Below are 26,657 nucleotides of genomic sequence, written 5' to 3'. Positions count from 1 at the left end.
TACTTCTAAGATTGTACATGAATCCTAAGCAAAAAATCATTGGTACCACAACATTTAGATGCTTTACCACAACCAAGATCAACTATGTACAATAGCTGCTAAACCCACATTTTGCTAACAGTAATGAGACTGTTTATTTGAAACAATGAATAGCCCACATGTTGCTTGGCTGGCTGGTAATCCACACTGAGAGCATCTCACATGAAAAATGGCTTGAGATTCTGGGGAGAAACTGGAACTCATACCAATACATTGCAGTAGTTCTATATAAGTATATTATGCTTTTGTGGGGAAGAAAACCCAAACAATGACAAAAGAACCCCACCACCCAAAAATGAAACACCAATGGTGCAAGATTAGAACAAACCCAAACAAATTCAAAGAAAACCCACAGTGAAGAGCATTAAAAAAGCCCTACATCGTTCACTCCCTAAAAATCTCATTGCCTCCAAAATCTTCTCCCTTGGGAAGTCAGCAGGGCCAGAACTTCACTATACGCTATATACCCACTGCACTCCCTGCTGCGAGCTTAGGAGAGACAGTTGAAAGAGAAAGGAAGGGCCTGTGGAAAAAGCTTATGCTAAACACCAGTAACATCAGGCCATCCTGTTCTAGATGTACATGCACACACAGAGGCGTTTACATGTGCATATAAATACACAAATATGTATATATATTTATTCTATCCTAACAGTGTACAAACTCCTGTGTGGCAAACATCCTTCTCTGTCACAAATACAGAGCAGGCTTATCATCTAGAATGTGTGTTTTATCTTTGTATAAAGGGTGATATTTCACTTCTCCAAGGGTTCCTGACCCCTTTTCTCTAATTGATTAAATTAAAAATAAAAAAATATTAGGACATCTCTTTTGGTTCTGCCATGGAAGTAGAGCATACTGCCTGAGAAGTACTTTGTGAATTCTCCTTCCAAATCGAACAGATGAGGTGCTTTTAATCAGCTCTGTGGTAAGCACACGTTTTGCGACTATTCCTTCGGTTTCAGTCAGCAGCACAGTTCTTGGAGCTGCCTGAAATGTTCTCAATAAAATTTGATACTCAGCAGCAGAAAGGATGCTAAACTAAGAGAAGAAACAATCAGACTGCATATTATTTTCTCTCGGGAACACTGGATGTGCAGATAAATGACTGATTCAAATAAAACAGCAGAATGAAAAGCTGCAGAAACAGTGCAAGGAAAGAGCAAGAGATTAGTATCTGCTCCTTGAATGGCTTATGACATGATAAAATGAAGAAGTTTGTTCATGTCTGAAGCTGTTCTTCATATTCCAAATGTCTTCTCTACATAAGCTGAAATGCAGAAATAATAACCAGAGAAAAGTCCTGTGCTGCTTCTACAATGCAATCCAAGAAAGTCCGTTAATATTTACTTCAAATATACAAGTGTTTTAATCATGGAAACTTTTGGAACGCTAACAGTGAGATGCACAAACAATGCTTTTAGAACTTGAACCCCCCAAAATACTTTCTGTTTCTGAGGTAAATTACCTCCAGGCATGACATAACAGCCAGCTAAGAGTGCTGACTCTGAAAAGTGAGGGGAAACCTGACCCTTCCCTAGTCCATCAAAGGGACATGCTCACATTAACCATGTAGGAAGCACCAAAGAAAAGGCCATCAACAAAGTTAGATGAGAAGCTGAAAAGAAATAATCAAAATTCACAACCTTCTTGCTACTATCAGGCCATCTTCCTTTTTTAAAATTTTACCTGTATGTTTCTACACATATAGTCAATAGGGGAGCCTTTTGCATGCCTGAAGGACTGTAAAGCTACTTGAAATTCGTCACGTGAAGTACTGCAGCATGTCAAGTTCTTACATTATTTAAGATTCAAATAGAGTAAACCCTGAAATTGTCATGTGAGATCTAAACTGACAGTCACATGCTGTCCCTCTGTTTTAACACCAGTCCCTGTTTGGATTCCTTCCCTACCAAGTAATCTTAGAAATTCAGTTCCTGTAATAAAGATGCAAAAGCTAGATATTCATGTTAGTCAAGATCAAAGACTATGACAAGGTGAATGTAGGTTTTCCTAATGGCACCAAATATAGTTTTTGGCCTAGGTACGTTAGTTGCTGTCATAGTGAAACAAATAGCTTCAATTGCAAACGTTAACAGGCAGCAGATAATTGGGCATATAGGTGCATCTCTGGGTGACTATCTGAAGCTGAATTCTGAACTCTCAAGCAAATGACTGGTACATGCTCACTGTAATCTGTACAGGCTGCTTGTAAACTTTGGTAACACCTGGACTAACAGAAGGGTCACATTCTGAATCCTCCCATTAACACAGAGCCAGAACATGCAATTAAAAGGCTGCTCACACATTGTGGTTTTGCATACTATTTCGACTGGGGGACAATACAAGTTTAGGTGCCAAAAATAAGGGCTCCCAGAAAGAAGTGGTAGTCTCAGAAAGAAAAGGGGGCCAGGAAAGAAGGCAGCAAAGACTGGGGAAGCGAGGGAAAACCCTAGAGATCAGAGATGCATGGAGACAAACACCAGGGGATGATGCCCTGGGACCCTGGCCAGTGACGTCCAAGACTGGCAGCTACAAGGAGATGCACAGCACAAACCAGCACAACTTTGCACCCAACCTCCTGAACCAGCAGTGATCTCCCAGCTGGGAAGGGAAGTCAAGACCTAGTGAATATAGTGCTGGCAGCAGAGCAGGTGAGCAAGTATGCAAAATGAATCAAGTGTGATAAAAGCTTAAATCTTGTTGATTCTTAAATAAACCCCAGTATGTAGCTACACTACATGCTGGTTTTAGTTCTAGCTCACCTTTGAGAGCTTAATACTCAGTTTCCTGTTAGTTCTCCTCAGCATGCTGTGGCCTGCCTTATGAAAAGTACTACCTAGTTACAAAAGTTTAAGTACATTTTATTCACCGTTTACAAAACAACAACGTTAAAAGTAGTCAAACTCCCCAAAACCAGATAACATTTACCCAATTCAACCTTATAACTGCAGGTCTCAAGCTGAAGTTTTGCATTGCAATCACAAAAGCATTTTGGTAGAAAATGGAAAACAAATTCTTTCAAAAGAAAATTCCATACTGCTAGTTGCTGCTACCTCATAGAAAAATGCAGCCTACCAAATTAAAAAATGAAACAGTGATCTAAAATTGAGGTTCACAATTAATAATAAAATTATGAATCCATGGAAGGGTATAAAAAATTACATTTTATTTCACAATTTCCATTTCATATATCATGAAAGGAAGCAGGCAGAAGTATAAAAGCTTGGGGGAAAAAAAGAGCATCTGGGTCTCCTGGGAGTTCATTTTATGCTGTGATTGGTGAAAAGCCTCTCTAAAAAGGTTATAAATGCTATATTAATTTCATTAGGAAAGCTCCCATGGCATATTAAATTAGTTTCTGGCACTGTTATTGCATGTTTTCAGATACACAAAACCTTAGAAGGTAATTTCATTAACAGTAAAGATCTGAGAAAAGCAACTAAAATATTTTAAACAGATTGGTGACAATTCAGCTTGGAAGCATGAATGTTTATTAATATACTATCATTCTCTTCTGATTAACAACACACTGACACACGAGCTAGCAGGCTCTGCTACTGAAATTACATTATCCTTCAGGCTTCTGTATTTGCAGAGACTGCATGAACAGCTCGCAAAAGATTAATGACCTACTCCTTTATTTAAGGCAGATACTCATCTTCAGTGATCACATATAAACTCTGAAGCTGAGCATGAAATTTAACAACTGTCTTAGCTTACAACGTTAAGAAACAAGACTATTTTCTCCAGACATTTGCTACACCGGGCACTGTCGGTAATTCTGGACATATAAAATACTTTAAGGCCAGTTTGTACAACAGCATTAGCAGCTTCTCCATCCTGGCCTTGGTTCTGTAACCTGACTTCCACATGCAGGCCTCTGACGCTACCTATGGTCTCAGTAGAAGCTGATGGGAACTTTTTATCATAGGATACATACCTAAAACACAAATAGATAGAAAGCAAATAAAATAAACTATGAAGGTACTTATAAATCTCACACTCTATGATCACTTTTACAAATAGAGTATGCATATTTTGTATGGTTTAGGTCATGATAATTCTAAAACCTGCATATACTTACTGGTTAATTGAGACAGCCTAAGCTTAGCTATCATATAAAAGCAATTTTTTTTTTCTCTTACTCATGTTTTAACCCCATGCTTTCATTCAACTTCACTCTTAGTCATAAGAAAGGGGATACAAAAGAGCTTCTTTAAACCACAAAGGTACAACCTGTATGACCAAAGCTGCTACTTTTTATGTATTCAAGATATTCATCTAATGAATTAAAAGTCTGTAAGTCAGGAGTGTCTTTCTGAAAAGGATGTCTCAGTTCAACTAGACCTGTACTTTTTAAGCATAAACTACAGCACCAAGTTCTACAGCTTGCATGACATCAGGAGATCAGACCATAAAACCTCATAAATGTCCCACTGAACTCAAATTTAATGAGTCACAGCCTAGGCATCTCTCCATCACAACACTAAATCCCCACTGCAGTCAACAACAGATGCAAAGTCTCTGAAGAATATACCCATTAGTACATGGAAACGACATTCTGGAATTAAAAAAAAAAAAAAAAGATAACTTTTAAGCCCTACTCCCCTGAACACTAAAGCAAATTTTACTAGCCTTAGTATATTTGCTGATTCTTCGGGCAGTTTCATTTGAAAATTTTCTTGAGAAGTACTGAAAACAAGTTTTTTAGAAAATTTCTTTCGTAACTGATCAGTGTAAACCCTATGACTGGCAAGCATGGGGTTCGTAACACAACATACATTTACAGCAGTTCAACAATACATTTAGATGCACAGCTGTGAGATGAAGTGTAACCTGTTGCCAATCAAGTGCTTTTGTTATTTTCAGGAAAATAAATAATCTGAAATAACTTTTATCTAGAGTCAAAACCAGAAACAAACTTAAACAAGATAGGTGTTACTAAACCAAAATACTTTTAAACCCAAAAGGGTGGGAACACACGGAAAAGAAAGGCACTCAATATTTCCAAGTACGCTGGATTCTTAGACAAGCATGGATGAAAACATGGCATGAATAGTAATTTCCTCTCAATAGATACCCTTCTGCACAAAATTAAGAGAAGCGATGCCACAGTATCACATAGGATCAACTAGTTCTTTCAGATAAGGAACCTGTTCAACTGAGTAGTACTCACAAATTTTGATTACTCTTACTGAAGTGCATTAATTAGTGAATTACACGGTGCTTATTTTAGATTAAACATTCAGTTTGTCACGGCCATGTTTCCTTCTGTTCCAAGCCTCCAAAGTTCTTGCAAAATGTCCTACTTTGTTTTCACAGAAAAATAACGTAGGTACTCTCATCCAAGTCAGTAATGAAAATATTAACTAATGCCAGATTAGGATATTTTGGGATTTCTGCAGAACCCCAACTGTTTTTTCAAGGCTAGTAAAGACATATAGAACCATACCCAGAAAAAAAAGCTGAAAGTGCATGTGAGCTCTCAAAAAAAAAAAAAAAAAAAGTGCTTGCTTTTTAGGCTACCTTCTGAGCTGACATGAAATACTATTTTCCAACTTACAAGTTCTCTTTAAAAAGATTGTTTACGAACAGCAATGTTTGCCTGAATGCCCTAAAAATTGACAAGCATTTTCTCACATATTCAATTCCTATTGTTACAGCAAAAATCAGTAGAAGGAATGCCTAGCAGAGACATGACAGTATGAAATGTATTTGCCATAGTTTAGGAAAGACTGTACACCTGCAGGTTCAGTTTTAAATATATACAACTAAGGGCTAGGAAACTATTAATTTTTACAAATTACAGAAGAACTGAGAAAACACAAGGGTTTGGGGCCAATACATAGCTCCACTTTTTCAGGTATAGAATCAATGTTTTCAGCTGGGGTTTTACAGCTTGACTATTAATGAAATTACAACATTATCTGGCAGATTAATCATCAGGACAAGAATAAACTTTTAAAAAATACTTCATATGACCTAGAAGCCTAAATCCCATTATAAGAAGTTATGTGATCTCTTAAGAACCTGTAGTCTGCTTTTGGAGTGAATCAAAGAGCTTTGGAAACGTAGAACAACTCACTCCGCATAGGCTACTGATACTACACAGTAATTCACTTTAGTCTCTCCGTCTAAAAAAAGTAAAATCATCTCAACTATTAACCCACAAAACTTACATGTTCTGTTGCAAAACACTACTCAAAAGATCTACCAAGCCACTGAACCTCAGAGCCACACTACTTTCTGTCACATTTGGTCAACTTTATCGAATCCTGTGACATTTACATACATAGGAAGATGTATTGCAGAAGAACACATTATTTGTTTGTGAACTACTAGTAATGGATTCAAAGGAATTGCTCTTATTCTTAACTATGTTTCCTGTAATAGCGTGAAATCTTGCTACTAACTTTTTCTGTAAATACAACAAACTCTCTTGTCTTGTTTAACATGCATTATATGCAGTGACCCAATTTAACAGTGCAAGGCTTGAAGAAAAGAAGAGCTGTTAGATCTACAGATACATAACATCACTACATTCCAGCCAAACAAACAGTGGGAACATGCAGAAGCAACACAGAAGGAACACTCCATATTATTAGCAGCTTTCTCCATCCAGGTATTTTATTAAATGGGTGATAAGCTTTTAACCTTACCTGGCTGCTCAGGAATTTATATAAATGCCAATTCTAAAAAAGGCAACTTTTCTGGCAAACTGCTGTAGGATTAGCTACTTCCCGACTTAGAGATAACTGTACAAGGTTTAAAATATCCTACTGGCTTTTTGATAAATAGTTTTGCTGTTTCTCAGTAACTCATTCTTCTAGAACACTTGCCTGTAAAACTTCAGCTATGTTTTCAAGAACCTTTTCCTTTTCTTTTAAAACCAATGGTAGTCCCTTATAACTATATACATATGTTTAGTTTTATATATACAGCTATTGTATTTCATTTGCTTTGTAAATTAAGGTGGAAGATCAAATAAAAGTTGCATTTTCCTTAAACATCTGTACAGAAAGTTAAGTACTGCTCTGGAGTTTTTACATTCATAACACTAGCAAGCCCCATTCTTACTGTTGCATTTAAAGGAAAAAGTTAAACTGATTGTGTGTACTGCTCTATCTCAAATTATACAATTATAATTAACACTACATTAAATTCTCATGGTATGGTGATAAAAACAAATAAAATAACCACAAGCTACACTTATTAGATATTTTTTCATCTAGATGTCAGGATTTTACTGTACAGCATTGAATCACATATAAAATTACCTCCTCTTAAGACCATGAAATATACTGTACAATTGTGGGAGGGCACAGGTTTCCTGGAAATCTATTCCCCCCACACACACAACGTAATGTATTTTCCATAGCCATATCCAAGAAAGATATGGCTTGCAGATAAAACATCACCAAAAAATCACACCTATATGGCAAACTATTTTGTACAGTTGCTTCTTGCCCCACTTTAAAAGTAAATATACTGACATGGCATCATTTCAAGCAGCACAAAATAGATTCTTTTTTCCCATAAATATCAGTCATGAGAAGCGTTTTAAAACATCTCACACAATCTGATGCTCTCCAACAGCAAAAGATTTTGTTTTCCAGGTGTGAACAGAGTAACAGTAATAGCAGTAAGCTAAATCCACTTGTTGGCCATTCACTGTTTTAGCATTTCAGCTTAAAAAATATTTTATTGCCACAACTATTCCCTCTGAGGTCATCTTCTGCCAAAGAGACTAAGAACTCTACAACTCAAAGGCTATTTTCCGGAATTATTTTACTAGGAAAGAAGTGTTGTTTCAGTGGTTTGGGGGACGTGAATTGTTGGGGTTTGTATTTTTAAAGCTCCAGACCTTTTTTTCTCCAGTTTCCAAAGGGCTGTGGCAGCATGACTCTCAGGGGATTTATTACAGACAGAATAATTTTCTCCTCCATTGGTAAGTCTCAGATTTGCAGAAGAAAAATGGTTCACAGAAAACATATGTATACATATGTTGTTATAACTTCTCTAAGATAACAATTGGGATAAAACCAGTCATAGGGTTATTTCTACACACAATGGCACACAGAGTAAAATTACGTGCTCTTCTAACCTTTTCCTCACAAAAATAAAGCATCTTTTCATTAATGTGAAGTTGATTACGAAATCCAAAGAAAGGTATTTCATATTTTTCTTTGATAGCTATAAACATACATTTAACAAGAAGCAATTGACTTCAGAGATATCTTCTCTCATGAGAACTTATCCCTCTATTTATACTGGATAGGAAAATATTTTATATTTAATATAAGAGACATGTGGAATGAAAGCTAACAACTGAATAGCTCTTGAAGGAACCATTTCTCCCATTTTTATGTAAAGCATATTTTAGGAGACAAAACTGGAGGAAGGAAAATGATAATGGCTCTGTTTCTCAAACTTTGTATCAATGTCAGTCAAGAGATTATCAGCTAGATGCAACCATCTCATCAACTCCAGGTACTTACAACTGAGTTGCTCAGGCATGAATATTCATCTCTGGTAGTAGAAAAAGGCAACGATTTATATTTCCATGTTAATTGAGGTCTGCACTTCACTAGTGCAACATTTTGTGCGCATAACAGCTTATCTCAAGCACCTAATCTGCATTAGCGCTAAAGGAGAGCAGCCAAGCTAGCAATACCTCAACTTGATGCACATTCACCAGGTTTTCCAGTATGGCTACATATTGCTTATCTGCTGAAATCAGCATATCATCTTTTTGCGGTCAAGAGCGCTACCAGGCCTGCATATAAGCAATACATCTTATCAGTAAGGTGCACGTGCCAGTAAACCAGCACCTTCAAGGCTTGCTTTAAAGAAGATGCCCCCCTGTGAAATAAGTAGTGAATGGTTTGTAGCATGTGTTCAGAGTCACAAAGCAAACCAGTTTAAACAGACTCGGACCCCATTGCAAAACTGTTGTTACTTCTCCCAGTCACAAGTCCCGAGAATCAGTTTCCAACCTACTAGCCTCTGTTTGACCCATCCCCTTTTGCCAATTACAAGGGTTCTCCCTTTGTAAAGGGACTGAGAAATATGGGACAGATTAAGTGATAGAAAATGGGTATCTCTTGTTACAAGGATGACACAACATAATTATTATTACTGTTACAAACAGCACAGCTCTAGACTTTATGGTGCTACTTTTTGTTCTACACATGCTTTTCTCTAATCACTGTCAGAAGAAATTTTGAACAATGCAGAATGATAAAAATAAACTGTGTTGCCCAGGAGACATTACAGACCTCTACATGGGGCTTCTTCAAGAGAACCTTTGTTATTGGAGGAGGAGAAAAAACTGTGTAACCTTCATAGAACATGCTTTTTCATAGCCTTTAGTTTCCTCCTATGCTTGCCAAGAATAGGCAACTTTTTATTAATCCTGATTAAATTCTGCTTTGACCATTTACAGTCTGCCTATGCACTAATGAATATCTATCTTTTTATTTCCTGCACAAAACTGTTACACAGTCCTTATCTATTAGGCATCCTCAGTCTGGAATGTTGGAGCAGGGAGATACAAGTATGATTACAGACAGAGAAGAATATGAGAGAAAAAGAAAATCAGTAAAGCACTTCTGGGTACCTCCCAGAAAAGGAAGATTATTTATATGAGTGCAAACAACTTTTCCTAGCTTATCTGAAACTCTGCCTCCAAGTATTTAGCAATGAACAGAACAGAGGAACTCTTCCATAACAGAAACATGCAAGAAAACCTCAGTTATAAACAGGCAGATGTCAGCTCTGTATATCTAAGTTCCTAAAATACTGCATTCATACAAAGAAGCCTGAAGGAACAAACCTGTCTATTCCTAAGAAACACTTAGCTTCTACAGGACCTGTCATTCCAACTGTTCCTCATCCACTAAGTCATCCCCAGCTACATGGCTCATAAGTTCATTCCTTCAAGCAGGCCTTTCAACACAGAAAAGACATTGTATAAAGCCCAATATTAGAATATCTGATCTCCCCCACTGCCTCCTGGGATATCAAAACTATACATGATAAGAAGCTGTGAGAATAACTCACAGGACCTCAGATCCTTCTGGTAAACTGTCATCCAGACCTGGAGCTTCCCCTAAATGACTTGGCATTGACATGCCCTCACATGGTTTTGATTCAATTCTTGCTTTTATGATTATTGAAATACCAAACATGAAACACACACTGAGAAAAAATGAAATTTATATAAAGCATCTCAGCTGCAGTGAATTTTGTTTTAAATTCCAAATTTTCAGGTTAACCTCACAATCTCTGAATTTAATCGTCAGCTTGTAAATGTTCAGGCATCCCAGTACTCACAGTTAAGGAAAAGGTTACAGCTTTTCTGTGGCAATTTCTTAACAGACAGTATCAACTTACCAAACTGCAGACACTGTATCAACCTGACTTTGTTCAGTATTATCCTCGTGGCCTTCTCTGAGAGACTGCTACAATATATGCTACTTCTGTTAATTTGTGCTGAAAGGAAGTTTCTCTCCAGCTCTTACTCAATTGTACTTGCAGAAATGATGAACACATGACGCTCCCCGAATCTTTCCCACATACAAACTTTATCTATGGGTTGTATATTCTGTCATTATTTCTGTTGGAATTACATAAATCTGCCTTCCCTTTATACTCTACCTTTCCTTTAATTCACCTGTACTCTTCCAGAGGCAAAGATGTAAAGAGTTACTTAGAGAGACATGGGAAGTGATTTCATTGCTTCACACTTAATTATATTTTGCTAAATCAATGCTTTCTTTACACTAAAATAATCCTTTCCCATTAGCACAATGTTATTTAAAACACCTGTATGTCCTCCTTTTCTCTGCAATTGACAATATAACAGCTCAAAGACTAGAACAGAAGCTACTGGGATATTAAATATTCTCAGGTGAGAGGCAGGCAGGTTTCTGGTAAGGGACGGCGGATCTGAGGCTAAGCATTCCTGACATACCCATCTGCAACACTTCGGTCTGGGTTCCGTTCTCAGATAAGTATGCTATTCTGATTAGAGCGAGTGTGCTGTCCTACTTGTATCTAAGTGTAGAGTTTGATAGCCTGTATTTACTTCTACTGTTTGCTGCTTAGTACAGACTGAATCTAAGTAATGAACTCAAGTTCACCACCATCAAGAATCTGTCCTTTACACTGATCTTAGTGCTAACAGGGAAAACTATTTAACACAGGATAAAAGCTCCTTTACAGTATCTTGGAAACATTGAAGGCCATATAGGTGTTTGCACAGAAATTTACTGATTGCGTACCTACACAGATATATCTGGGATCACTCCCTCCATGTCCTTGCTTAGCAATTTCCAATAGGCTGGAAGTACCTGATAGAGTCACTTACCAGTAATAGAGAAATGACTCATTTCAAACAAGAGACTGAGCAACCCAACTCAGGGACTGTTTCTCACACTTTGTTTCTTGTTGCAGTAGATCTCAAAAGAGACAGAAAAAGTTAAACAAGTAAGGATATTACCTGTTACGTGATCTTCTCTGGCATTCTTGTATTCACAACTTGCATAACTTGAGACAGACAAAACCCTTTACAATGTCAAGCTCCTAAATTAAAGTTCTGTCAGTACAGGGCTTTGAGTGTTGATGTAGACGCTGCCCATGGGACACAGCCACAGCAATTCTTTGCTGGAAGAAAGTTGTAGTAACTGCACTATTTAGAAAGTAATTACAGTAGAAGAAGGTAAAGTGACAACAATAAGGATCAATGCTGTAAGAAAGGTGTCTACTCCAATGCCCTTGTTCTTAAGACTAAAAGTAGTCTGCAGAATGACTAATTGTCAGTCACTCCAGAATTTAATGTTTCAACAGTACCGATAAAATAACCTTAGCGTGGTCTGCTGTGTAGTGCAGAGCAAAGGAATTTGTTCAGTAATTTTTTCACTAATATAATATCAGCAGAGTTCCATTCCTGCTAAGGTGTTGAAACATAAAAGACAGAAAAAAAATTTCACTCAGATTTCTTAATAGGCAATGATTATTTTACCAGTTTCTATGGTACTATCACCATGGCAGCTAGCCATTTTAATCCCAGGCATTAGAACACATTTCTGATAAAATCAGAGCAATAGCTTAGAAATAAATTACATGTCCTGGTCATACGCAGCAGTAGCAACTTTGTAAATTTCCATATAACAAGAGGTCACTAACAGCATCAACAGACATCAGGATTAGAAACGTGATATTTCAAGCATCTAATTAAAGAACAGGTTCTCGGTGTTCCTTACTCTAATTCTGAAAACAATAGCAGAAATATAACCATTGTGATAAAAACAAGAACCAAAATTCTTTCACAGCTTGCTCGGTTTCTACATGGGTTTTGTCCCTTCTTTGATTAACTAGTTAATGCATATGATTACTCAGCAGATTCTAAGAGAATGTGCAAGTGAAATAAAATCCACTGTAGAGCACTGAGTATCTGCAAAACACTGACAGATTAAAAATAGCTACTTTACTCTTGCATTAAAAAAATAATACTTTGTTCTCTGTACAGGTTAACAGTATTGAAGCATCACATACCAGACTGAAATTGTGATCAGAGAGCATATCTCTGTGTTCTGACCAATGAAATTTTCAACATACAATGTGAAAAATACTAATTTTACTAAATGTATCATGAAGTATTCGCAAATATGTTCATTTTGAAAAAAACTGGAAGTCTTCACAAATACTTTCAGCAATAGCAATCCTCCACTTCCTCTATAAATTACATAAGAAATAACATTTTCAAACTATCTTAGAGAAAATTCATACTCTTGTCCTGGGATTTATGATTTTTTTTTCCAAATTAAACTGTACTTGAAAAGGCTGAGAGACTCTAAAATATTAAATTAATTTATAAATCCTTTTAATAAAAGCTAATAAGCAAGTTCAACAATTTCTTTATTTCAAGCCTAAAGCTTTGCCCAGGGTCCATCCAAGAGATATTAAAGAAGTACAGATAATGTCAATGATATTCTGCAGTAAAACATTACAGCAAAGCACTATGACTAAAACCCATTGCTATAACTGTTCCTAAAATAGACAGCATTGACCTCAAATAGAAGAGCAAAAATCTGAAGTAAACTTAGAATAAGACCTGAGATACATCACAATTAGATTTGTCTCTTCAAACTACTTAAAATCAGAAATACCCAACACAGAAGCAGTTATGCTAGGAGAACAATTTAAAAATGGAACCGTAAGTCAAGTCTTCCATATCTTCAGTATCTCCATGCTTGTCAGATATACAATTTTTCCTCCCTTGTGTCAGTAAGAGCTAAACAAAAAGCTAGAAAATATTTGATGGTGAAATAGTTGTACTGTTACATTTACATGCATATAATAATTAACCTGCCTTTAAAATAAAACCAATTAATTACCATTCAAGGATTTGAGGACAGTTCTGCCATCTTATCTAGGGATACTTGACTTCCTCAGTTTTGTGTCATACTTTTTCTTAGGAAAACAACAATAAAGAAATACAGAAAGATACAACGTAACATCTATGCAACATTTATATCACACTTTAACTGGTCAACATCTACTCCTCTTAAGACTACACTGCTGAATTTTCAGACCATCTAAGTAGCCAGGTTAATCTCCCAGGTCTTTTTCATTAGGGCAACACTGATTAATTTGTCCAAAGCTCTACGCTTTGGTCTAAATAGCTATGAATGCATTTGCATGGCTGTACAGTGCTTATTGATGTTAGATTACAAAATCTTCAAAAACAACAAAAAAAAGCTTTTTCTACTTCTTTCAGACCTCAATTCAGTAACGGTTGCACTTGATATTTTAAGCGCTTGCCATCTCCTTAATTAAAAATGTACGTTTAATTTTTGCTTTATTTAAGTCCCAAGATATTTTATGAAATTCAAGTCAAAAGGAGATTTAGATTTCACGATGTTTTTGGGAATGCAGAATGTATTAAACAGAAGGAGACTTCATTAAACACTAAGAGCTAAGGTCTAGACTATACGGTGACAAATATTCTACTAGTTTCCTTAGTCCTTTCCCTCTTTCAACTCCAACTTTCTCTCCATCAGTATATAACTATGTGAGAATGTCTTGTCAACGTTGTGCTATCAAGACTATAGAAGGCAATAAAGAGCAAAATAGCGATATGTGGCAACAAGATTAAAAACACATTTTATATATATATATATATATTGTATTTTATGTCTATGAAGTAAATCAGGGGTCCTCAAACTATGGCCCGCGGGCCGGATACGGCCCCCCAGGGTCCTCAATCTAGCCCCTGGTATTTACAGAATCACCACTCCCACCCCCTGCCGGGGGTTGGGGGGGGTAAACCAAGCAGCTGGCCCCCTGTTTAAAAAGTTTGAGGACCCTTGAAGTAAATAAACAAATTAATAAAATACCATTTTTCCCCAAATAACACAGATAAGATACCAAGGAACTCATACAAGATGAAGTGACATGAAAACATCACAGTGATTAGATTTAAAACATATGGTTTTAAACTAAAATTAGATGTTCTACATATAGTACTTTGGCTAATTAAAACATAGATTCCCTAATTTTTGAGTAAGTAACATGAAGGGCAACTATGGCAATAATTAGCACAATGGTTGCGTTGGTAAGACCTGACTCAATGTTCATACGCCTGCCTGTATACAGGTCTACAGAATTCCTGACCTGGAGTCCCACTCACTGAAAGTCTTTTCAGTCCCTGGCCTTTTTGCTGAGTCTGCCAACACGACTTAAGGAAGATGTTCCACGGGCAATGAAAGATGCAGAGGTAGGCTTACTAGGAAAGGACTAAGTACATTCCCACTTGCTCATTCCATAGTCACTTGGAGTCTTATAACCATTCAGCCATTACCATCCTTATCTGAGTTTGTATCGGTAAACCAGGACCAAAACTTTCTAGATCCCCCTTGAAAACAAAACAAAACAAAAAAAACCCAACAAAAACCCCCCACCAAACCCCCACTTTTTTTAACTGATATATTTTTGCGCTATATATAGCAAATTATTAGTCTGTTAGACCTGATTCCTACTCAGCCTCATACTCCTTAACAGTTATTCTATTCTACATGAAATGAGCTGTCCTGAAGATGACTGAGCTTCTTGTAAACTGCAAACATAAAATCATAATGTCACAAAAGAACAAGATTCACAAAAACGTCCTTTCCATTCCACGTCATACCATTATTTCTGCTGTACAGGCATACATAGCCCACACTGGTTCTATACTCCACACCACAATATTACAGCTTTATCAAAAGCATACAGGCTTGTAACAGAAAGTTTCACAGAGCAAGTAGGCATTGAATATTCAGCTTTAATCTAGATTCAAATGGGGAAACTCTAGCTTGTCCCTATATGAGCAGCACACTCACACCTGGGCAAAGTCTGGCCTTCATCCATAGAAGGGATGCCATTTAGTCAATTCACACCAGCAGCAGGAAACAGAGCCTCAACAGCTATCACACTCATATTTTAATAACAGATTATAACTAAAAAACCAACACTTTTCCTACCAACAGCACTTTCAATTCCTGAAGCTTAATATACTTTGCTTTAAATCTGTGCCATAGCAACCTTTTTTAAAGTCAATGTCATCTGTAAGGACTGAGTTAAAATAAAATGTGGGCCAAATTTATCAGACATTAGTTTATTTTGGATGTGGAGCTTAGAACACTGATTGTGTGTCATCCTAGATGTGATTTGAGTTGTATACGTTGCACCCAGCAACATATTTTAAACCAGTTCATTGCAAAATACTTGCCCTGATCATCAGTTTCAAGTATTTCTCAGAGATGCTGAAGGTCAAATGAAAAGCGTGGAAGATTTCTTCCTGTTCACATTAAATTTATATTGTATGCTAGAAAATGTAGCACTGTTCAGGCCTAGAAAGTGAAGCCTTAAGAGTTTGTTAAAATATGACAGGTTATACGGTCAATTTAAAGGCACACCTAAGGGACAACAGACGAGACCATTCCCTCTTGCCGTGTGGAGCTATGTATGCCCATGCAGCCGTCAGTACCACCGTGTGCGCGCGATACTGACCAGTGACGAGGAACTGACTGTGACAGAACTATGGCAAAAGTAGTCAACAATTTATTCTTTTATTTTCAGCAGTGGCTCACAAGGGGCTCTGCATCTTTGTGTCAGATAGATACCTACCATGCCTCCAAAAGGAGCTTAGAACAGACATATTCCTACAACCTCCGGGATAAGTGTAGGGGTAGCGAGCTTTTTAGATTTAGATTATATAAGGTTGTGTACCTCACTGCATTATGTTTTATATGCACGTTTTATCTCACTGCACTATATTGTACCGTGTGAATTCCAAACGATCGTTATTCACAAAGATCCTACCAAACTCCCTTTCGTAGCTCTTTCAGAGAGAGAAGAAATATCATATGCACGTCTAATATTTATTGGAATGAGGTCAATCCCCAGATGTCCTGACAGGCTGCAAGAACGAGGGAAGGAGATACCACCTGCCCAAATCGGCCTCCTGCCCGAGGAGCAGCGGGCCACCCGGCCAAGGAGCAGGCTCCTTTCACAGGATAAAGCGGCGAACGCAGGAGCGAAGCTAGGGCGAGAGTCTGCAATGCAGAAGCGCTTCCCGGAGCTCATCAATGAGCCGGGGGAGCCGGGGCGGCGGCAGAACCGGCAAACCTGCCCGCATCCCCACACAACAATCCGAGGCACGGGGCGGGGGGTGCTTCCAAACGCCCGGCTTCGCCCTCACCGGCGGCGGGCGCGGGCTGTGCCCTCCGCCTGCCCGCAGCCCCGCAGCGCGGGCACCCCTGCGGCGGGCAGGGCCGGGCGGCCGGGCCCACCTGTGCCACCTGCCGCGGGCCGCCGCACCGGGCTGCCCCTGCGCGCTGCCGGCCTGCCGAGGGGAGGAGGAGAGAGAAGCAGCTCTTACCTGCTGCCGCCGCTCCTCCCGCGAGCCCTTACTAACCGAGCTCCATCTTCCTCCAGCCGGGGAGGGGGAGGAAGGGGGGGAGTCAACCCAGCGCCGCCGTCCCCCCCCAGCTGCCGCTTTCCGTCACCGCTGTCCCCCCGCCCGCGCTGCCCGGCGGAGCGGCCGCCCCTCGCCCGCCCTGCAGACGGCACCGGGAGACGGAAAGCGAGACCCACCTCCCGCCACCGCCTCCTTCCCATGAAGTCACCGGCCGCAGGGCCCTCCCCCCGGCTGCCCGCAGCGGCCCAGGGAGCCGCGCTCCGCCCCGCGCCGCGCCCGCCCCCGCGGCAGCGGCCCCGCCGCCCGCCCGCCCCGCCGGGGCCCCTGCCGCCCGCTCGCCCTGCCGTGCCGGCCGCCACGGCCCCGCCGGAGAAGGCGACGGGATCAGCCGGCGGCACCGCGCAGCCCGAGCTGGGGGGCGGCAGCCGCCCCGCCAGAGGAGCGCGCCCCGCCGCAGGGTGGCCCCGCGGGAGCGGGGGGGCGGACAGGGCTGCTGCCCGCCGGCATCCAGCCGCGCTCTGGAAATGCCCGGCCCTCCCTTCGCCCTCTGCGCGGAGGGGGTGTCATTAAGCTGCTGCTTTTCACGTGCCTTCTGCTTTTATACCTCATATCATTTGCTCAAGGGATGACAGACAGCAAAGTTTCCTTCAGCCTGCAGCAACTTCGCAGATAACCCGGTCCCTGCTACTCCAGTCCACACGCAGGTGGCTTCCACCTCACCCAGTTAAAAGTACCTCCCTCACGCCCAACTAGTCTCTCATTTCCATTCTTACAGCAACACTAGAGTTGAAAAGGAAACGGATCAAGGAATACACCTCTAGAACGGAACGTTCCCTTTTCTAGTTACAATGACAAAAATAGAAACATGAAAGACCAAGAGCTGCGCAAAATACACAAGATAGAAAAAAAATATTTTAAGAAATCACAGCTACAGGAGTACCTGTTCAAGAAAAACCTCCTTATCTAGAAACACTAAGAATTCCACCTGAAATCAGCTTACTACAGATGGCACACCATCAGTGACAGAGCAACACTCAATCTTTAAGGAAACATGAGATATAAACAAAACATCATATGTTTTGCACCAACACAGCACATCTGGAGAAGTACACCCGGTGACCCGTGACAACAGTTTTTGCAGATACATGTTTTCATATGATAAGCAAGTGAGGTTTGATGGTTAGGGATGAAAAACAGATCAGTTACAGTCTAGTTCTCTCTGCTAGAACCCAAACATCAGTTCAGAACATTGTTGAAAGCCACAAAAGAATCTCACTTTACCTTTGAAAAATTATTTCTTTTTGCAGCTAATGAGGAGGGCAGAAATGAAAACATTTGTAAAAGTTCCCAGCTGTTCCATATATAACTTCTTGCTGCAAAACCCATGAGCCACTACTAGCCACTACTACAGGCAAAACCCACAACAGTGTTGTCCAATACTGTTTTAGGCCTGCACAAAAGTAACTCTCATTGTTTGCTGCTCTTCTTTCTCCTTAGAGAAATTCGTTATGCTCAGGGTTGAAGATTACTTCGGCAAGCAGGGTTCTCTGCTGTGCTCTCAAGTTCCTCCCAAAAGCAAAGAAGTCATGAGCAGAACAGTTGCTTGGCTTTTTCACCAATGCACCGTCCAGCATTCTTTAAGTGTGGCAAAGAAAAAGTTGTGAGATGTATGAATAACACACTCAAGAAGAACCATAGTTACAGAAAGAGATTTTTGTTTTTCCTTGATGCCATTGTCTGTACAGATTGTCCTACAGGTGATTTTACAGGTGAGAATTCTATAAAAAGTTTGGCAGAGTTTTGCCAAAAGAGCTCTACTCTAATTGCCTTGCAAAGGAAATCCACTTGTGGATATGTGAAGAGACCCTCAGATGGCTACTCCAGAGCTCTCAGGACTGAAGATACTCTAAGTAGTCACAGAAGCTATGTAGGCCCAGGGATCAAACCATGGTTTGATCAGAAGGCTCTAAGTTGGCCAACTGGTGATACAGAGTCAGAGATTCCTTTAGGCGGCAGCTGCAAAAGAAGCATCCAGTTCTCCTTTCACGCAAAGCCAGATACAATCTTAGCAAAAGTCTGAACGGCTTAGCAAAGGAAAGGGTGCTTAGACCCACGCAAGGAGAAGCAATCCTACTGAGGTTTGAGGTTTCCTCATTCTTCATCTTTTCTTGCCACTAGCAAAACTCTATTTTATGCCACCATTACAGGAAAACAAACATGTTTCTAACAGTCAAAGTTCCAGAGGAAGAGTGAAAATGCAGAGACACTGGATCCAGGTAAAGTGTTCACGTACTTTGGGGATGTTATGTCCTGTCTCATCAGATGTGGTAGTACCTCCAATAACAGCAGTCTTAGATTCAGGAACCAAAATTCCTTAGTCCAAAGAGATGCAATGAATACTGCATTCTCTCATCTGAACATCTTCCTTCTCTTTAATTTAGAAAGCAGGTATGCAGTAGTCCACAAAGATCAGGAACCCAGAGATCACAAAGTCATTCAGAGATCTTAAATTCCAGGCTTTTAGAGAAAGGAAGCATGCATATGACTGACATTCCCTGCAAAATCTATTGTATGTTTTCTGCGACCATACTTGGATGCAGGGGGAAGAAAAGATGTATCTTCACAGCTGATGTTCTACACCATTCATTAATCCTGGCAGTTGAGTGGCTGTCAGCATAACATGATTCCATAAGTAGACAGGTTCCTGTCGTGGTGAAAATGATCCGGTTTCTCCCTGTCTATTCACATAAAGCATTGCCACTGTGTTGTCTCTCACCACCTTGTCTTGCATTGTTCTGGCTCAGAGGCAGAAATGATCACAAACCAAGCAAATTGCTTTGAGCTCAAAAATATTCTGGTAAGGTCAACTAATGTCTTGACTACCACCAAACCAAAATGTTGCCTTAGGCATTCTCCCCTGCTAAGGACAGGAGCAGGTATTCTCTTGTCTTTATAGGTAAGTAAAGACAGAAGCAGAACTTCTCTGCAAGTATGGTGGCAAATTATTCTGCCTCCTTAAGGCTGACGAAATGTCATGGGAAAATTACGAGTATGAACACTTTAAGGTATTTGGTTGGAAAAAGATGGACTTTGGCCTTCAGCTGCCAGTTGGGTATGCAAGGGAGTGCTGTATTGATCTACCCAGCCTATAAATTACTTACAATGCTACCACAACCTCATGTGATGTGACCAAGTATGGTGTTGTACACTTCAGAAACGTCTTCAAAAACCCTGTCTTTGAGGATAGTGTGAAAGAGGGTGTTGGCTTAATTATGCTGAGCCCCAGTTAAATGAAAGTATATAAAAAGGGTATAGGAGCTGTTGCCCATAATCTGATAAAGAACATAACCCTAAATAAGCTTGTTGCATCAGCTTGATTCCTTAAGAACTTTGAAGGCTTTTGTTGCAATTGATAGCTCTAATGAAGAAATCCATACTGGAAAGATCATAACCCTAGTAAGTGTTCTAGGCAAATCCTGTGAACCGGGTGTGGGAGATATGTGTACAGCAGGTTGAAAGGCACGAAGTAGTCTCTTGAATCTAAGGTAAATTGACTGAAACTAGATTCTGCACTCTCACCTTGCATATAACATTAAAAATTACACTGAAAATCACTGCAAGTTAAATAAGAATTTATAACAAAAACCTTCTCAGGGTAAAGAGGCAGAGATGAAGCACAAGCAGCTTTCTGTGCTTAATAAATAATAGGAAAGCAAGAAGGAAGGCTGGCTCCTCCCTTCCCTTTTCTATGTAGAGAGGAAAGACAAAACTGTAGGCCAAGAGTCCACCTCCCGCTACATATTTATACATATCAAAGGGAGTTTGTAAACTTACTAAATTCAAAAGACAACAAAGACACATTTTGCACTCCAACTGGGTAAAGTAACCTGTGCTCTTCAAGAAAAGCAACAGTATTCCTAATAATATAGATTTTTATTTAAATTCTGTCAGAAGAAAGCATGGTGCAATAGTAACGGAATGCGGGAGAAAACCCAGATAGAGCCCTAAAAAATGTGTTCTACTGAAATATATATAAAGCTGATTTGAGTCCACATGACCTTAGAAAGAACACTGAACTTTCCAGGTATACACTAAAATTGAACACTTAGCTAAAACAGAGATGGAGATAAGAGCAAGAGCACTGTGATTTGGTTAGTTGATACTAAAGTAATGGCAGTGCAGTAACTGAAGAGGAAATACTTTAAAAGGAGCAGCCTCTATATACAACAAATTCTTACTACACAAATAATATGGCAAACCATTTGAGAACATTTTGTATATTCCAATTCATAAACTTGGATTTATTATGAAGTATATTGCAGTCATAAAATAATTAGTTGACAATTTATGAACCCTGTATTTTTCATTTTTCTGTTTACCTTTTTTCTCTTTATAATATGGATTTTTTAATTTTTATAATATATATACTTTTTTATATATATTATCTGAACTTAAATATTATACATGCATGATAATGGCAGTGGTTTTACCTCCACCCCCCAAAAAAAAAAAAAAAAAAGGTTTTGGGACAAAAAATTTAATAATTACTCAGGAATTATGCAAATGCTTAAAGAGAAGGAAGAGTCTGGGGGACACTGAAATTAGAAATAGGGGTAAAATCATCACTGTTCATGTATAAAGGAAGTTCTTTTTACCAGTTTAGTTCCAGATTCTCCTGCCTTGCTTTATTCCCTTGTTCAAGGCGTGGTTGTTTTAACTTGGTCACATATCTTTGGTTCTCAAAATGCAGTTTCATTGAGAGGGAGAGATGCTTGATTCCCCTTGTAGGATGGCACTGAACAAGCCTCCAGGTTGCTTTTTCTCAGCAGGGCTTCTTTATAGTGCAGCATTTTGATTTCCCATAGTACCACAACTGTAACAGCAACTACATGCAGACTGTATCCCACAGAGCCCTATAATTCCCATTTTACAAATGCAGAAATTACACAGAGGTCAAATAATTTGAACAAGAAGAGATTCGTTACTAGTCTGTGTAAAGAAGACATGGAATCTAAGTGCAGTCCCGCTCATGATTCTTAAGAAGTTTTTGGACAATATCTTGAAAACATAAGCATTTAAATGTAAACACGTAAATATCATTATCTACCATAAGCATTTCATGACCTCTAAGAAATTCTGCTGTTTGTCCTAACAGGCACAAAAGGTTCCTGTCAGTTAGTGCGATCTGTCTGGAGCTTTACAAAAAAGTCAGCAAGTAACATATTAACAACTACTTCAGTCACTTACAACCATATAGGCACTATAGACATTAGCTGCATAAATCCATCAAGTTTCCCTGCTCAGATCCCCAGCTTTTTTGGGTGTTTCTCATCAGCCTCACAGCCCCACTCAAGCTCTCCTTTCCTCCTCTCCTACCACCTCTCATGCTTCTGCCTTCCTATGGCACAAAGCAATTTATAAAGAGAAACCAACACATATTGTAGCCATCTACAACGCATATTATCCTAATTTCAGTTCTACCACTCCCATACATTGAGCCTGCAATGAGCTACAGAGATTCCAAAAGGAACATTAGAAGAGTTCTGGATGGAAAGCTTATAGAAAGTGAAGGTAAGCTTGCAGTTATATTCCCCAAAAGATAGGAACATTAGGTTTTATCCTTCTGGACCTTTTTTAAGAGTCTGTCTAAACAACTTTGGCAGATTAAAAGAATAATTTCTCTCTCCTAGACAGTAAATAAGCAGAAAATTCTCTTCTATGAGATTCCACAGAAGAATGTCAGATTATAGTGGCGCTTTTTTGTTTGTTTGGCATTTGATTTGGGGATTTTTTTTTAATGCTTTGATGAAAAGATTCATAGAATTATAATGTGACATCTATGACTTTGCAGAGATCTCTGGTTTCCAAACTTCAGTTTGATTCTCAAAGCTCTATAAGAGAAAGCTTGTAGAAGACAACTACATTTAAAGCAAAAATAAATTCCACAAGACAATCTGCAGTCCAAGCTATCCATTGGAAGTTCATGAAGGGTGCAAGAAGTTAATTAGCAGTTAAAAAAATGATGTACCAAAATCTAACAAACTCCAAAACCTATAATTTTCATTCTAGTTGCATGACTGTTTAGTGATAGATTACTGAAAAAAGACGGCTCTAGGTTAAACTTCCTAATGAACCACACAATCAATTTCTTCTGATGTTTTCTCTAGTATCTCTTTATGTGTGCTATGTGCAGAATAATGCACAGTTCTGTCTCATGTCTGGTCCCATAATTCTGGCCCAAATTACATACTTGCAAATTCTGATGGAAAAGAGCTATTTTAGAGAATGATCAAAACACAGAATTCATGTAATTTAGTGGACAAAATGAACTTAAATGAAAATCTGCCAGACCCTTAACTTTGGGAATGAATAGTTTCCTGTCCAGCGTCTGCTGTATGTACATTTCCTTAACTTATTTTGATGTTTTCTTCATCCATCATCCTTCTTCCTTCAGCCTATCCACATTTATACACCTTGCTGATTGCAGGAAGTTCCTAAAGGACCACAAACATCTTGAGGCTAACAAGAAGATATATATATACACACACACACACACATATATATATGACAAAAATTGTGGAATGAGGTATCCATTCAGGCTTCATTAGTCTGTTAGATATATCACTTTTATAAAACAAGTCTATTTCTATTCTGTAACTTTTATCTTAAATATAAGGAAGCATTCACTTTAAACTCCCACTTCAGAAAACATGGAAACAGGCAAAGCTGTTAAAAACAAGTTATATACCACAACCAAAATTACATACAACAAATATGCAAATTAGATTCCTTTGTAATCTAGAAAAAAACAAATTAAATTATGAGTGATCTTGAATATAAATGTTAAGCACAATTTTCAGTGTTATTACTGCTAACACCAGTCTGCAAGATCATTACAGACTAGGTATGAATGGACAGACAACGTTGAGTTGCATCTTGCGTACAAATGTAATGAGACATTTATGCTTATAGATCAATAGAAAGTTTTTCAGAAACTCTTTGTCTAGTGAAGTAAATGAAGACACAGTCAATTATTCCTAAGAAGAAAAACTCCTCTAGTCATCTTTTAAGACTGTTACATGAGCAATAGTCCTTAATGATACTTTGATGGTAGCTCTGTAGCACCATCAGAAACTCTTCCAGTTCCTAATGAAACACCTTTTTTTATTATTCCATTTGGAGAAGGTAATTTAACATACAGTATCCACACAAAAAGATTTCCTTGAAGGCCTAGGAAAATCTGCTTTAACTCTAGATGTAAATGAAAGCTTAAAATAAATAAATAAAACCACACACACACACAGAGACCTGAAAAGGTAAGAATGACATACTTGAGTTATGAGTACCTCAGAAGATTTAACTTGAACTAGAAATGAGGGGAAATAACTTTTTTAAAAAACTGGTTTTGAGTAATTGTAGTTAATAGTGCCTAAAACTATAGTTCCTGTGAGTTGTTGCTTCCCCACCTTAGGTTTATACAGATCAAATCATCAGCATTTTCACTGCCGAATCCTGCAGTCTGAATGAAGCACATACACTGCAGGCCAGGACAGAACAGGGGCAGTGGAAGAAATCAGACTGGTTACTACCTCCTCCTGACCTGGGAGACTGGGACCCAGAAAAGGTTGGTTGTTTCCTAACTAATCTGATGTTTAAAGTTGTTCTCATTTTCTTATTATTAAATGTCACTGAAATTAGCAGCATTTCTTGACAGCCAATTGCTTTTATTACTTGTTAACTCCTGAAATGTATTCAACAAGAACACATTTTTCTGTCAAGTCAGCTGGGAAGTTTATTTCTCCTGTCATTACATCAGAGTATTATTTTACAGTTACAGACAGATTGTTATCAGCCTTCAGAGGCTTTAAAAATAATACAATATGGTTCCTGGCACTCCCAAGCAGACTGAGAAATGCCACCCACACAATTAGCAACACATTTTTTTACACAGCAAGCAAGAAGATTTGTCTACAGATGTTTTGGAGTTAATTCTGCAGTAAAATCTGGCACAAAACCGGATCACTAGTGCAGTAGGCATGACACTTCTGTACTAAAACTTACAGCAAATCTGCAATGCCTTTGCTGCTTACTGCTGAGAAATAGGATCACTTCAAATATCCCTCAGGATATCTGATTTAGGAGACTTCACTAGCACATGACTACAGCTGTACTTCACTAACAAAATGCTCTTAGTATTAACAAGGTTAGGCATTACAGAATATTGCAAAGCTATACCCTGCTGATGAAAAGCCTAGAGCTGTAAGCACACAGTGTTACCAATCCAGTTGCAAGTGCTTAATAGATCGCTGTTTACAGAGCTGTGAAGAGGAGCAACTTACCCCGCTTCTAAATAACCTTCCTGGCATGTACAGAGGATCTGGAAGTTTGTGACAGATGAAGGTCACATCACTTTACAGTTTGGGTTTGTCTGTGTTTTTTTAAATCAACTTGAACGGCTGAAGAGTCAGCACTACTATACTATACTTAAGGGACACAGTAAGCATTCCTGATTTTATAAATACTCGGGGTTCCTAGAGGGAAATCTTTGCTTTTTGACAGTGACCAGACTTCTGCCTGACATTTGAAGAGCTGTCTGATTAGCAGAGTAAAAATTTTTTTAAAAAATGCCAAGGCAAAACTTCCTAATCCATGGCATCTCAATGAACATAGAAAAGTCTTTTTAACACAAAATTTAGAACTTCTGGAAGAAGGTAACAGCCTATGGGCAATGATAGCGAGCACCTGAAACAGTCAGTTCTGGACATGGGCAATAATCTTGTAGTGAGGATCATCTCAGCTTTCTTTAAAAGGGAATTACTTTTGCATTATCATTATTACTGTGAGATATGGGACTTGTTCATTTGCCACATGAACCAACAGAAGTGAAGGAATATCTGTCTGCATTCCTGACTTGTGCTGAACTGCAAGCTGCTAATACATTTTGCACATCTATGCAAAGGCACAACAGTAGTATTCCAAAAAACACATAACCAGTTAGCGGACTTGGGACATTTCAATTGGTTTGAAAAGAAATAAACTACTACTTTTAATAACTAAAAGCTTTTTAAAAGTCCTAAGAATTAAAAGCAGGAGATAGATTCTGCTCAGTTTGCAGGAGCCTTTGAAATAGCAAACAAAACATTTTCTTTCAAATGTGGTGGCAATGTCAAATGTTTTACTATTGAAAGGTAAATTTTCTTCTGGATTATTGTGTTCAGTCTCAGATGCTATCTAAGAGCAGAAGCTGAAAAGACTCAGAAACATGGGAAGACTTCTAGGTGAGGAGACACTGCAAGATACGTAGGCTAGTAAGAACACAGTTCTGGGCTTCTGTTGTTATCCTCACAGTGGAAATCCAAAGGAACATGCCATCAAAAAGAACCCTGGTGACTGAAGTTACAGTACTTCCCCCTTGTTTTCAATACATTAACTGCCAGTAGCACTCAAATTCACAACGCATCTGAGACCAAGAGGTTAAAACAAAGACAGCTCTGGAATTCTCAAAACTCATGACATTAGGTACCCAATTCTCACCAATATGTACATAGAAAGAAAATTTTGAAGGAATATTTTCATCTATTGGCTCATAAGAGAAGTTATTTTACTCATCCATAAAAGAAAAACACTATGTCCTGATAAAAGACTAGTC

The 26,657-nt window shown here is 38.8% G+C and overlaps 1 protein-coding gene across 5 annotated transcripts in view; it reads right to left on the bottom strand.

The window, feature by feature from the left end:
* Positions 1–17,184, bottom strand: part of OTUD7A (OTU deubiquitinase 7A) — a 146,841-nt gene extending 129,657 nt beyond the window's left edge. For all 5 annotated transcript variants that reach the window (XM_055814774.1, XM_055814780.1, XM_055814785.1 and 2 more), the window contains exon 1: positions 16,970–17,184. The gene's annotated coding sequence lies outside the window, so the exon portion shown is untranslated. The remainder of the gene's footprint in view (positions 1–16,969) is intronic.
* Between the last annotated feature and the right edge of the window lie 9,473 nt (positions 17,185–26,657).

The sequence above is a fragment of the Falco peregrinus genome, chromosome 1 (genome assembly GCF_023634155.1).
Source record: "Falco peregrinus isolate bFalPer1 chromosome 1, bFalPer1.pri, whole genome shotgun sequence".
In the NCBI taxonomy this organism is placed as follows: domain Eukaryota; kingdom Metazoa; phylum Chordata; class Aves; order Falconiformes; family Falconidae; genus Falco; species Falco peregrinus.
This window is presented reverse-complemented; position numbering and strand designations above follow the sequence as displayed.